We start from the raw sequence: 12,131 nt of genomic DNA, 5'->3' as shown, positions 1-12,131 counted from the left end.
CTCCTCCTTGCCATTCTTCACACAAGAGGCAAACCTGCCCCCCCCACACAGCCTTCACCCCGCAGGCTGCCCTCCCTCTGCGCAAGCTTTGGTCTCCCCTCATCTCCCGCTCACACAGCGAACCACCCCTGAGGCCCAGCTTAAGCATCTCAGACTCAGGGAGGACTTCACTTGCCTCCTCAGCCAGGTTAGGTCCCTCCTCCTCCTTCAATACTAATCCGCACCAGCAAACGGAAGGCAGGGCAGGGGTCGGGGGTTGTTAAGGTGCCGGCCCAGAGCAAGCACTCAGATATCTGGGTGAATGGAGACCTGCCACTTTGGGTGCCTACAAAGTGCGAGAAGCTTACGTGAGTTGTTCCCACTTTGCACAGCAACCCAGTGAGGTATGGGCACTAGACTTATTATTCACTATTTATTCACCTATTATTTATTATTTATTCACTTATTATTCTACCAATTAGGATTATAGAAACGGGTGCAAGGTAACATGAGTGGTAAGTGCTGGCTTAATCTCGGGCTGGTCTCCTCTCAAAGCCACAGACACCACGCTTCACTCTGTGCTCCCATAGGCTCACCCGGCGGCTGACATACAGTGGGAGCTCAACTAAGAGGGACAAGAGGAGTATCCACTATGTCATCTCTTTGGTCCTCACAGTCACCCTTGAGGCCTACAAAGAAGAATTATAATTCCCCTCTTCCGAATGAGGGGAAAAAATGGGTTCAAAGGCTCACTAGTGGTAGGTGGCCATGCTGGGCCGGTCCTAAGTCTCTTAGCTTGTATCTAGAGAGATTTTCTCCGCAGCTAGGCACGGATGCATGGAATCGTGCAGGGAAGCCATGCAGAAAAGAGGTAACATAGCAGGCTTGAGACTGCCGTCCGGAGAAAGTTCTGCTTCTAAGGATGGCCCTTGGTTAACATCTTGGAGGGCAGATTTGTGGCAGGTTCTCCTAACTGATTCGGGTGGTGCACGGTGCCCAAACTGTTTTCACAAACAATGTGGTTGTTGCGGACCACCTGTTTTTCTTCTGGAAGTCTGGAATTTTGGTATAAGTTAGGCAGGGGATGCCTACATGACCAGACCTCAGTAAAAACCCTGGGCACTGGGCGTCTGATGAGCCTCTCTGGTAGACAACATCTGACGCATGGTCACAAGTCTACAGGATCCTGTATGATGTCGCTGGTGGGAGGGACTCTTGGAGCTTGCGCCTGGCTTCCTCCGGACTTCTCCCCATGCGCCTTTTTCCTTTGCCAGTTTTGCTTTACATCCTTCCACTGTAACGAATCGTAGCTGTATGACCCTATGCTGACTCCTGTGAGTCCTCAGAGAATATGGCAGAACCTGGGTGTGGTCTTGGGGAAGCATTCCCAACAAGAGATGTATTTGCGTTTTCTTTGAAAAGGGTGAAGGGCAGGAATTAGTAGATTAAAACAGGAGGCACTCTAGGCAGAAGAAAGGATGTGAAGAGAGGAACAGATACATCAGATCGAAAAGACTCTATAGCCCTTTAACAAAGCCAAGCAGAACTGCCGTTGAGAGGACCAAGCATTTAGGCTGCGCGGCAGAAGACACAGGCCCTAGAGAAGTCATGCTTGTTGGAAGGATCCAGTATCAGGGAAGTGAATGCTTGAAGTCACACGTCTGGAATTACTGTCAAGGAAGGCTCAAAAGAATTTAGCATCTGGCTGTCCACAGCTAATATCCACGGGGTCAGACATTCTCTAAAAGATCTCCAGAAGTGCCACTGAGCCGTTGAGCAACATCCCAAATTACCGGCTTTTCAAATAAAACCTCAATATGAGGAAGTCGGTGTGCTCCAGAATAATCTATTTCCCATCCACCAAGGGCAACTGTTCCCTCCTTCCTTTATTCCCATTTGAAATGCGTTTGCCCACAGTCCAACACCCCCTCCCACCCTTCCTGCCCACTTCTCCTCATGCCTTCGGAGGGCTTCCTGGCATAACCCCACCCCGTTGTTGAATCACTTCGATTCTGCGACTTTCCGTAACACTGAAGTCTTCCCTCTCTGTTAACTTATTTGCCTGGAACCCAGGGAAGCATGGTGAGTTCTCCCAGGGCGCATCACAGGTGTCTGTCCGGCCTCTTCCTCAGAATCTTCAAGTCAGGAAGGCAGAAGTGGCACTTTCATGAGTATTTGGCTTTACCTTGGCTCCAAGGGTTCCTCTAAAGGAAGGCTCAGCACACAGATTGACTGTTCCAACCCCCTCCCAGTTGGGGGGTTGGGACGAGCTTGGACTGACAGCCAGAACCCATCAACTTCACTCCACACTCCGCTCTGATTGAATAGCTAGACCCCACTGAAGGAACAGCTCTACTCCTGGTAATCAAGCCAGTGGCTCTATTTTTGCTTTCCAAATCCATTCTATGTCGTCTGCGGGGTCCCTGGTTCACCTCCCTACCCAGCACTATTTTCCCTCCGAGGTGGCAGCTGCTCTGCCCACAGATTAGTCTAAAGACTGGAATCCTGCCCCTGAAACCTACTCCCTGGGGCCGGGTCTCCATTATCTGCTGCTATCTGCCCTCCTCTCTGCCCTCTGCCTGCCAAGGGCTTGTCCCGGCTTCTCCCCACGGTGCCCTGCCCTGTCCCAGCTCACCTGCCCCTGGAGACTGAGGTCTGCCAGGTGTAGAGCTTGCAAAGTGACAGCACCAGGCTACTTTAAATGATGGTCTGCCCTGGCACTTGGCAGTTCTTTTGTTTGTCTGTTTTTAACTTAAATTTGAATGCCTTTAGGCTAGACACACATTGTGCACCTCCCCAGAGACCCCACAACTCCCTACTGCGCTCCCACACACGGAAGAAGAAAACCAGCTTTACTGAGCACCCAACCAGACACCAGGCTCTGTGTACATACTGGCTCATTGAATCCTTTCACCAGCCTCAAGTGAGTGACCCTACAGTCTCTGAGGAAACACAGAGGCTCCTGGAAGTTGGCCAACGTGCCCAGATCACACAACTACAACCAGCAAGCCATAAATGCAGATTTGAACTCAGAGCTCCCAGCTTTTGAAAGTCCACACTATTTCCACTACACAGCAGGTGGGAGAGGGCCTCCCGAAACATCATGGTGAAGATTTTGTGTGTCACAAATCAAGCCGCCAGTAAAAGAGCTGGGGGAGAGACAGAAAGCTTTCCTTAAGGGTGTTGGTTTAAGCCTTGGGAGGCCCGGAGGGCTCTAGGGAGAAGAGCGCAGGGGATAGAGGCTCAACCGGAGGGCACAGCCAGAGCCTCATACCGGCATCTGCAGGGCTGAAGGAAGATGAGAAGCTCAGGGTGAAGGCGGAGGCATTGGTGGGGACGGGGGGCCCCTCCGAGGAGATGGGCAACAGCTGCAGAGCAGGCTGGCAACTGAGGATTACCAGCCCCAGAACCCTTCGGGCAATCTGAGCGGCAGGGCAGGTGCTCGGCGCTGAGGGAGGAATACAGCCTAAGTGCAAAGACGGGCTGCCCATTCCAGAAGCTTCTCCGTGAAAGGGAGAGAACAGGGGGTGCATAAACACGGGGTTTTCCTGTTTAACAGAGGCTAAGCTAGTGGGGCAGAGGAAGGAGTGAGTGGTCAGGGAACAAGGGAGGGAACCTGGCAGAGGGAGGAGAGGGGTGAATTGGCGGTGTAGGTGGAGAAGGTGTTCTCCCGTGAGTCAGGAGAGTACCTTTTCCCTGAGAGAAAACAGGCCATGGGGGAAATCCCAGGGATGTTCTGAACTGGCGAGCAGAGAAGCTGTGGAGCGTGGGTCCAGCCATGAGGTGTGGGGAACTGCTGAAAGTGAGCCGGGTCCCCCTTCCCTGCTCACACCCCCTGGGAGGGGCGCCCCCCACAGACCCTGCAGGGACACACCGATAGCCTCCCTCTTGCTACTGCCCTATCCTGGCACGCACCCCCCACCCGCTCCTGATAACAACGGGCAGACTCATCACTGTCCCTGCAAATGGATTTTGAATTTTTCTGTCGGGACTAGTGAGTATTTTCACTTTTATTTCCTCTCTGGTCCTCGAGTCCACTTCCTCACAAGACAGGGCCTGCGGGGGGCCACATGGATCCACGGCTGTCTGACCCTCCAAATAAAGCTTTCCTCGGGGCAAAGCAACAAACTCCATGGGGCCGGACCCTGGCCTCAGCCAGGGCAGGAAGCCTCCCGCCCTGGGGATCACTTCTGCCCCTGGGACATGTTCTCTGCCCCAACACACGCACGCAGACACCCACACAGCTTGGCTGCGATGATGACTCCTGCCCCAGGAGCCCTCAGTAAAAGCTACCATCTGGGCAGAAAAAGCTCTTAAGAGACAGCGTGTGCCACTGTTTCCCCTTCCCTTGGTCTATTAGCTCTTAAAGACCGCAGTACAGGGACGAAGGCATCAGGTCGCCTTTGATGAATGCCTTTCAGGTTCCCTCCCGCTCCTCCCATCCGGAACCCTGACTTCCTCTAGCTAAAACAACAGAAGAGCACAGGACTTAGAGTTCAAGGACTTGGGCTGGGTCCTGGCTGGTGCCTACATTCTGTGAGATCGTTCCCGTCCCTTCTGAGCCCCAGCTTGAAGCCAGCTAAGTGGAAGGAACAGCCCCGGCCTCTCCCTTCTCTCAGGGAAGCAGGGAGAGGTTAACCAGGTAAGAGAGGCTATTTTCAAATTGCCCAGGGCTCTTCGGATTTCTGGGATCTAAGCGATTGCCGCAGGCAGCTCATCTTCTCTAGGGCCCCACCCAGCACCTGCTCCCCAGCTATCAGCCCCTACCAGCCCCGAGCCCAAGGGAGACACATCTCAGATGCACTGGACGCAGACATCTGTTTAGGTCTCTTGTACACCAGACTCCAGAATACAAACAAGAAGAGACACAGGTCTTGCCTCCAGTTCACTCAGCTGGGCAGAGCGGCCGTCTGTTCACACGCTGGCCAGGGAAGGGTCTCCAGAACCTGCTCCACGTCGGTGGGAACAGACCAGACGTGCATGATCAAAGTCTGGCCAAGGAGGAGGCAGGCAGGTTTCGCTCTCTGAGAAACCGGGAGGGGGAGGGGCCTGGAGCCAGACACCAGGCCCAGCCCGGGAGCCTCAAGGTCTACTACACACCATGCTTTATCCTCACCATCTGGGAGATGTAGACAATAATCCTGCTTTGGCCTGACTCGCTAGGATACCATGGAGGACAAATGAGAACAGTGATGAGAAAACGCTTTAAAAAGCAAAGAGTTTCATAAACAGGGACTTACTTTTCTTCAGGGTCCTCCGCAGTGAAGCTGAGATAATCACAGAAGGGCTGCTTGTCTAAACGCCGACGAGCCTTTCCCACGGCTAGCCTAAGAGGACTGACTCAGAGGCACCCAGCTCCCTCGCTCTGCACATCACGCCCCCACCCCCACTGAAATAGCCCACTTACTGCACTTGGTACTTTCAGTGGATGGAGCCTCCTCTCCTTTCCCTCTTCTTCCCACTGCCCTGCCACCCATGGCCAGTGGGAACTCAGGGGATGGCTTGCTGACAGATGGACACGCTGTCCATCCTACTCCCCTTGCCTCAGCCCGCAGCCCAGAGGACTTGAGAAAATCAACTCCTCCATCACCACCCCCCCAGCAGGACATCCAGAGGCTGGCTCAGATAGGAGACTTTCTTCTGCTTCTGTCTAGGACTAGGGGAGGGAGGTTCCAGGATGAGGGCCAATCCACTCCGCAGAGTTCAAAACAAAACAACAATAAAACCAAGAAAGAGTCTACAGGGGCTGGCGACTTTCTGCTTGCATCTCACATCCATCTTTCCCGCGGCAGTGTCTGTCTGTCCTGTGCAAACTGGAAAACTGCGGGATGAGAGAGTTCAGCTGTGGTTTTCACCCAAACCAGCCACAGAGCTAACACGCTCCCATCCGCCAAGTGAGAAGGGCACAGCGGCCCCCGCAGCACTCCGGATCTGGGAGGTCCGACCTGGCCTTTCCCGGCCTAAAACTCCCTCACAGGCACTGACAAGCATGCTCTACTGTGTTTGCATTTGGTCTTCCAGGGCCCTTTTCAAATGCAAACGCCCCTGGAGGAAGAAACCGTATTCCACGGGCCCCAGCCACACAGCACCTGTGCCCAGTAAATATTTTCTGAATTAAATTGGTTACGAGATCCCTGTGCTCACAGAAGACGGGTCAGAGCCCGGGGCTGAAAAGGGTGGGGCTGCAGGCCCGGCCGGGGCGGGGAGCCACGCCTCCCTCCACCTACATCAGCGCTCGCCCGGAGCCGCCCTGCAACCCCAGCCAGATAACTTGAGTTAGGAGAAAGTAAATCTGAAATAGCCAAATATGGAAACTCTGCAGGAGGGGGCAGAACCCGCCGAGAAAGGAGGCAGCGGCAGAGCGGAGCAGCAGGGTGAACCACAAGACTGTGGCCCCAGGATTCACTGAAAAGTCTCACAATTGCCAAAACCCTGCAGGGCAGGACCAAGGGGGAGGCAATCTGGTCTGGAAAACCCAGATATCACCAATTCTCTGGGTGTCCCTGGCCACGCACTTCACCTCCCCGAACCTTGGTTTCCTCCAAGACCCCTCCGCGCTCAGCTGAGGGTCTGCGTGTGCAGCGTCGGGTTCGTCTCGTGCTGTGCTGTGTGTCTAACTGAGCACGCCCAACCGAACAGTTTGCGGAGGTTTCCATTCATTCTCCTATTCCGGTTCCATTCCGGAGGGCTCCGCTCGGAGAAGTCCTGCAGAGGTGGAGGGGGTGCCCAAGGGCACGCAGGGGGCGCGCGGGATTTGCAGAGCGTACGCACCCGGCTCACCTGAAACCCGCCCTGCGCCCCCCGACCTGAACCCGGTCCCCCCGATACCTAGGCGCGCTCTGGAGCAGCTCCCCAGCTCGGGGCCCCCAGTTGCGTCCACACCACACAGCCTTCCCCTGCTTAGAAAACCCGCTCCGAGCCGCCGAGCCCAGCTGTCTCCCACACCCGCCTCCGCACCCCCTCGCCCGCGGCGGCGGCCACCTGCCCCGCGGGCTACCCCAGCCCGTCCGCCTCGCGCCCACCGCCCGCGCCCTCCCCGCGCGAGTCTGAGCGCGGGTCGCGGCACTCGCTGAACGCGAGCGGGGCGGGAGGGGCGGGTGTCCGGGCCCGGGGCCCCAGCAGCCCGGCGTCGGGCGCGGGGAGAAGGGTGCGGGGCTCGCGCCGCCGCGGCGCTTTCGGTTTCAAAGCAAACCGGACGAGCCGACAGGCGCTCCTCGGCCCCTCACTCCGGCCCTACAGCCGCGGGGCTGGTCGCCGCTGCCACCGCCGGGGCGGCGACCTGCCGGGACTCACGTGTGGCTCCGCGCGAGGAGTCCGCGGGCGCGGGTCCGCAGGCGCGCGGCTATCCTGGGCAGCGGCCGGCGGCGAGGCGGGGGCGAGGCTCTCAGCCCCGGAGCCCTGCGCGCCGAGCCCGGCCGGGGGAAGGAGGGAGGGCGGGCCCGGGACCCGGGACGGGAGGGGCCTGGGGCGGGGCCCGCGGGCGCAGGGCGAGGGGCGCAGGCCGGGGGGAAGGGCGGAGGCGCAGGAAGGTGCTGGGTAGAACGCCGAGCACTGAGAAATCCAACCAACCCGCGCTAGAATTCCAAATACTTAGAAATAAAAAGCATTTCAGATTGTCCTCTAGTGCCTTCGAACCGTGCACATCTCACCCTTCAACCTGGGACGACCAAGCTCAGCCAACCCTTCTTCATGCTTTCACTCCAATAGTTCAAGTTCTCAGGTCTGGTTCCAATGAGTCCCTCTTGATCTTCCTTTAGCAGTAGCTCAAATTTGCCAGCCCTCTTCCTTGCTGCTGGGCTAGCAATCCCTTAGAGAGGTCGAGGACCAAGGGGTTCCCAAACATCTCTTCGGATCTTCTAAATAACCTTGCAAAGGAGGCCTGGTCCTCCTCATTTTACGTATGAGTTATTGAGGTCCAAAGAAGGGACCTGAAGTGGTATGCGGGCAGCTGGACCCTCCGCAAGGGCTCTAGCTACCAGACTCCTAAACGCGGGACTTCTTACGATACCTCTCTCCATGAGCCTCTGCTCTGAATGATATTTGTAGTCTGTATAAACCTCCTCTGTGGGGACGCCTGGGGGGCTCTGTTAAGCATCTGCCTTGACTCAGGTCATGATCCCAGGGCCCTGGGATGGAGTCCCAGGAACTCCACATCGGGTTCCTTGCTTAGCGGGGACCCTGCTTCTCCCTCTGCAGCTTGTGCTCGCTCGCTCTCTCTCTCTCTGACAAATAAATAAATAAATAAAAATTTAAAAAAAGATTATATTTATTTATTTGACAGAGATCACAAGTAGGCAGAGAGGCAGGCAGAGAGAGAAAGCAGAGAGCCCGATGCTGGGCTCGATCTCAGGACCCTGGGATCATGACCCCAGCGGAAAGCAGAGGCCTAATCCACTGAGCCACCCAGACGCCCCTAAATAAAATATTTTAAATATATATATAAATCTCCTTTGTTAGGGTTGATGGAGCATGAAGAGCGTGGACTTTGGAAATAAAATAGACCAGAGCTCCAGTCCTAGCTTCCTCACTTTCAGTGAGGCAAACTTGGGCCTAATTTGACCACCCTAAGCTGTAATTACTCATCAGTGAAAGGGCAGAATTAGTGAAATGCACAACCCAGATACACATAGGAGCCAGGCAGGAAACAGACATGCTCTGAGCTCCCGGTACTGTCACTGACTGTGATTCAATGGTTTCTCCCCCCTCTTCCTCCCCATAAACTGAATAAAGCAAACTATCCCAAGAATCATATCAGAGTTTTAAATATAATGAAATCAGATTCTGGGACAGACAGTGAATCTTTAATTGTGGAAAGTGGGGGCTGTAGGACTTCAGGGCTAGGAATCTAAGTCAGGAGGTAGAGGAATTTTGACAGCTATTAGTTGGAACGAAAGGACATGTTCCCAGCTCTTCATGTCAATTGCAGAACCCTGGGCAAGGTGTCTGGGAGAACAGAGAAGACAGTCTGGGAATAAGCCAGTCCGATGGAAGAGATATGATCCCCTCCCTTGAGGATCTTGAAGTTGGGTGCTAAGGACAGGATGTAAATGTACATGTAAAACCAATATTAAATATTTGCTGATGATAGCTAACATTTGATAGCTAACATTTATTATTAATGTTATTTATGTTATCTTATTATATGCCAGGTACTGTGCTCAGTGCTTTATTCCTATTAATCCATTTATTCATGTGGATTCATGTGGATTCAAATAGATTACATTTAATCATCAGCCCTATTTTATAGATGAGAAAAATTGTCTCTTGAACAATTTGCCCCAAATTTCAAAATTCTTAGTTTGGGAAAGATGGGATTTTTCACTCTGGGAAGTCTAATTCTAGCACTATCAGCCATTACACCACCATGCCCCTCAGAGAAACGGTTGGTGTAAATTCAAATAAAACAACTTTAAGAAGGAGACAAATTTTAGCAATTTTAGTGTTCCGGAAATATTTGCGATGTTATGAACAGAATCCTGTCTTCATACTAAATTCATGTATAAAAATAAGGGCAGGATTAGAGTATACACTAAATTTTGACACAAAAGAAAAGGGGTCAACTTTTTATCTCTCTCTTACAGACACCCTAAGGTTACCCCCAAACTTCAAAAAGACATGGCTTTCAGCTGTTTTATTTGCCAGAGAAATTAATTGGGTAAGAGTTTGCAGGCAGGCTGTTAATGGAAAGATTGTGCGGATGGAGCGGGGAGGGCGCCACCTACTGGAAAAGTAGATGGATGTATTAGCATGCTGCCCTTCCGTGACAAGGACTGAGCAAATATAGGCAGGGAGAGCACAGTAAAAGGTCATAGCTTCCATCACCTAGAGATCAGGAAGATCACACAGAAAGCAAAAATATTCTACTTGGGACTTAGATGGCACCTTTAACTTCCACTATAAGTCACAATGGAAAGTCTTTGTCTGTAACGGAACCACATACGGAAAGTATGATAGAGCAGCAAAACCTCCGGGTTCTGAGCACGTAGAATGCTTACTTGCTCACTAAGTGTGTCCTGCATTTTTGCAATAAATGAATGAATATCTGTGGGTTTTCCATATTTAAATTCTTGACCCAGAGATAGGTGGTCCCTTTGCTCTCATCAAATAATGTTTAATCCAGCTCTGCCTGTCAGTGGGGTGACCACCCCACAAAGAGAGGAAGGGAGTGCTGGAGGCAGGAGCTTTACCCAGGACAGGTGTAATTAAAAAAAAAAAAAAAAAGACTCATTTTCTAAAGGAATATCCATTGTCTGGAAGTACCATGGTTTATTTGTCCATTCACGGGATGAAGGACATCTTGGTTGTTTGTTCTAATTATGAATTGGAATTAATTGGCAATTATGAATAAGGCTGCTATTAATTTGTATGCAGGTTTTGGAGGGATATACGTCTCCATATAGTCTGCATTTGTTCCAGAGGAACCCTCAGTCAGTATGAACAGTATTCTCTGTTCATGGTTAGTGTGATCATCAGCCTTTTTTGTTGGAGAAATTTGATTTTTATTGTTTTAAAATTAGGCCTGCTGTCTTCACTGGATGCTTAGCTAAATGTGGGTTTTGTCCATTTTGACAGCTTCTTTATTAAGGTTCACACATGCGATTCCCATCAATGCTTGGAAAAAGCATTTTAACATGTTAACTCTGCATAGTCACTGTAAGGCATGAAAAATATTTTTTAAGTTTATTATTTAGTTTTAGGAACCATGAAGTAAGATCATGGGCTTGATTGGCACAATCTGATATTTCTGTTAACCGATTTCTAATTCCGTTGTATTCAGAGGACATAACTCTAGAAGATTTTAATCCTTTTCTACTTATTAAAATTTGTTTATGGCACAGAATATGGTCTATCTTGGACAAATTTCATGTGTATCTGTTGTTGGGTGGAATGATCTATGAATTCCATTGGGAGGTAAAGGTGATAGGTAGTGTCGTTCAAGTCTTCTATCTTCCACTCATTTTTGGTTTTCACATTCTATTAACTTTTGAGACATGGGTATTGAAATCATTGATTTTAATGGTGGCTTTGCCTATTCTTGAAGTTCTCACGGGATCCTCTTGATGACTTGGCACCTTTATCATTATTTTTTTTCAATTTTATAAAATCTTTTTCAAAAATTATGTTTATTAACATATAATGTATTATTTGCCCCAGGGGTACAGGTCTGTGAATCATCAAGCTTACATATTTCACAGCACTCATCATAGCGCATACCTTCCCCAATACCCATAATTCAACCACCCTATCCCTACTCCCCCAACCACCCAGCAACCTACAGTTTGTTTTGTGAGGTTAGGAGTCTTCCTCTTGATCCCATGTTGTTTCATTTTTCCTTCCCTACCCCTCACAAACCCCTGCCCTGCCTCTCTAATTCTTTATATCAGAGAGACCATTGTCTTTCTCTGATTGACTTATTTCACTCAGCATAATACCCTCTAGCTCCATCTATGTCATTGCAAATGGCAAGATTTCATTTCTTCTGATGGCTGCACAGTATTCCATCGTGTATATATACCACATCTTTATTCATTCTTCTGTTGATGGACATCTAGGTCCTTTCCATAGTTTGGCTATTGTGGACATTGCTGCTATAAACATATATACATTCCCTTGCATGTGCCCCTTCGGATTACTACATTTGTATCTTTAGGGTAAATACCCAGTAGTGCAATTGCTGGGTCATAGGGTAGCTCTATTTTCAACTTTTTGAGGAACCTCCATGCTGTTTTCCAGAGTGGTTGCACCAGCTTGGTTTCCCATCAACAGTGCAGGAGGGTTCCCCTTTCTCCACATACTCACCAACATCTGTCATTCCCTGACTTGTTAATTTTAGCCATTCTGACTGGTGTGAGGTGGTCTTTCATTGTGGTTTTGATTTGTATTTCCCTGATCCCAAGTGATGGTAAGCACTTTTTCATGGGTCTGTTGGCCATCTGGATGTCTTCTTTCAGAAATGTCTGCTCATGTCTTCTGTCCACTTCTTGATTGGATTATTTGTTCTTTGGACGTCGAGTTTGATAAGTTCTTTATATATTTTGGATACTAGCCCTTCATCTGATAGGTCATTTGCAAATATCTTCTCCCATTCTGTCAGTTGTCTTTTGGTTTTGTTGACTGCTTCCTTTGCTGTGCAAAAGCTTTTGATTTTGATG

General features: G+C 50.8%; 1 protein-coding gene across 9 annotated transcripts in view; it reads right to left on the bottom strand.

Annotated features, from left to right (window-relative positions):
• TRAF5 (TNF receptor associated factor 5) overlaps nucleotides 1-7,414 on the bottom strand; it is a 45,778-nt gene extending 38,364 nt beyond the window's left edge. For 2 of the 9 annotated variants that reach the window (XM_082702441.1, XM_082702452.1), the window contains exon 1: nucleotides 7,273-7,414. The gene's annotated coding sequence lies outside the window, so the exon portion shown is untranslated. Of the gene's footprint in view, nucleotides 1-5,219; nucleotides 7,020-7,272 lie in introns of those variants that run through there. The other 7 variants (XM_082702445.1, XM_082702442.1, XM_082702448.1 and 4 more) reach the window with 6 other exon arrangements.
• Nucleotides 7,415-12,131: the final 4,717 nt, after the last annotated feature.

The sequence above is a fragment of the Mustela nivalis genome, assembly GCF_964662115.1.
Source record: "Mustela nivalis genome assembly, chromosome: 16".
Classification (NCBI taxonomy): Eukaryota; Metazoa; Chordata; class Mammalia; order Carnivora; family Mustelidae; genus Mustela; species Mustela nivalis.
This window is presented reverse-complemented; position numbering and strand designations above follow the sequence as displayed.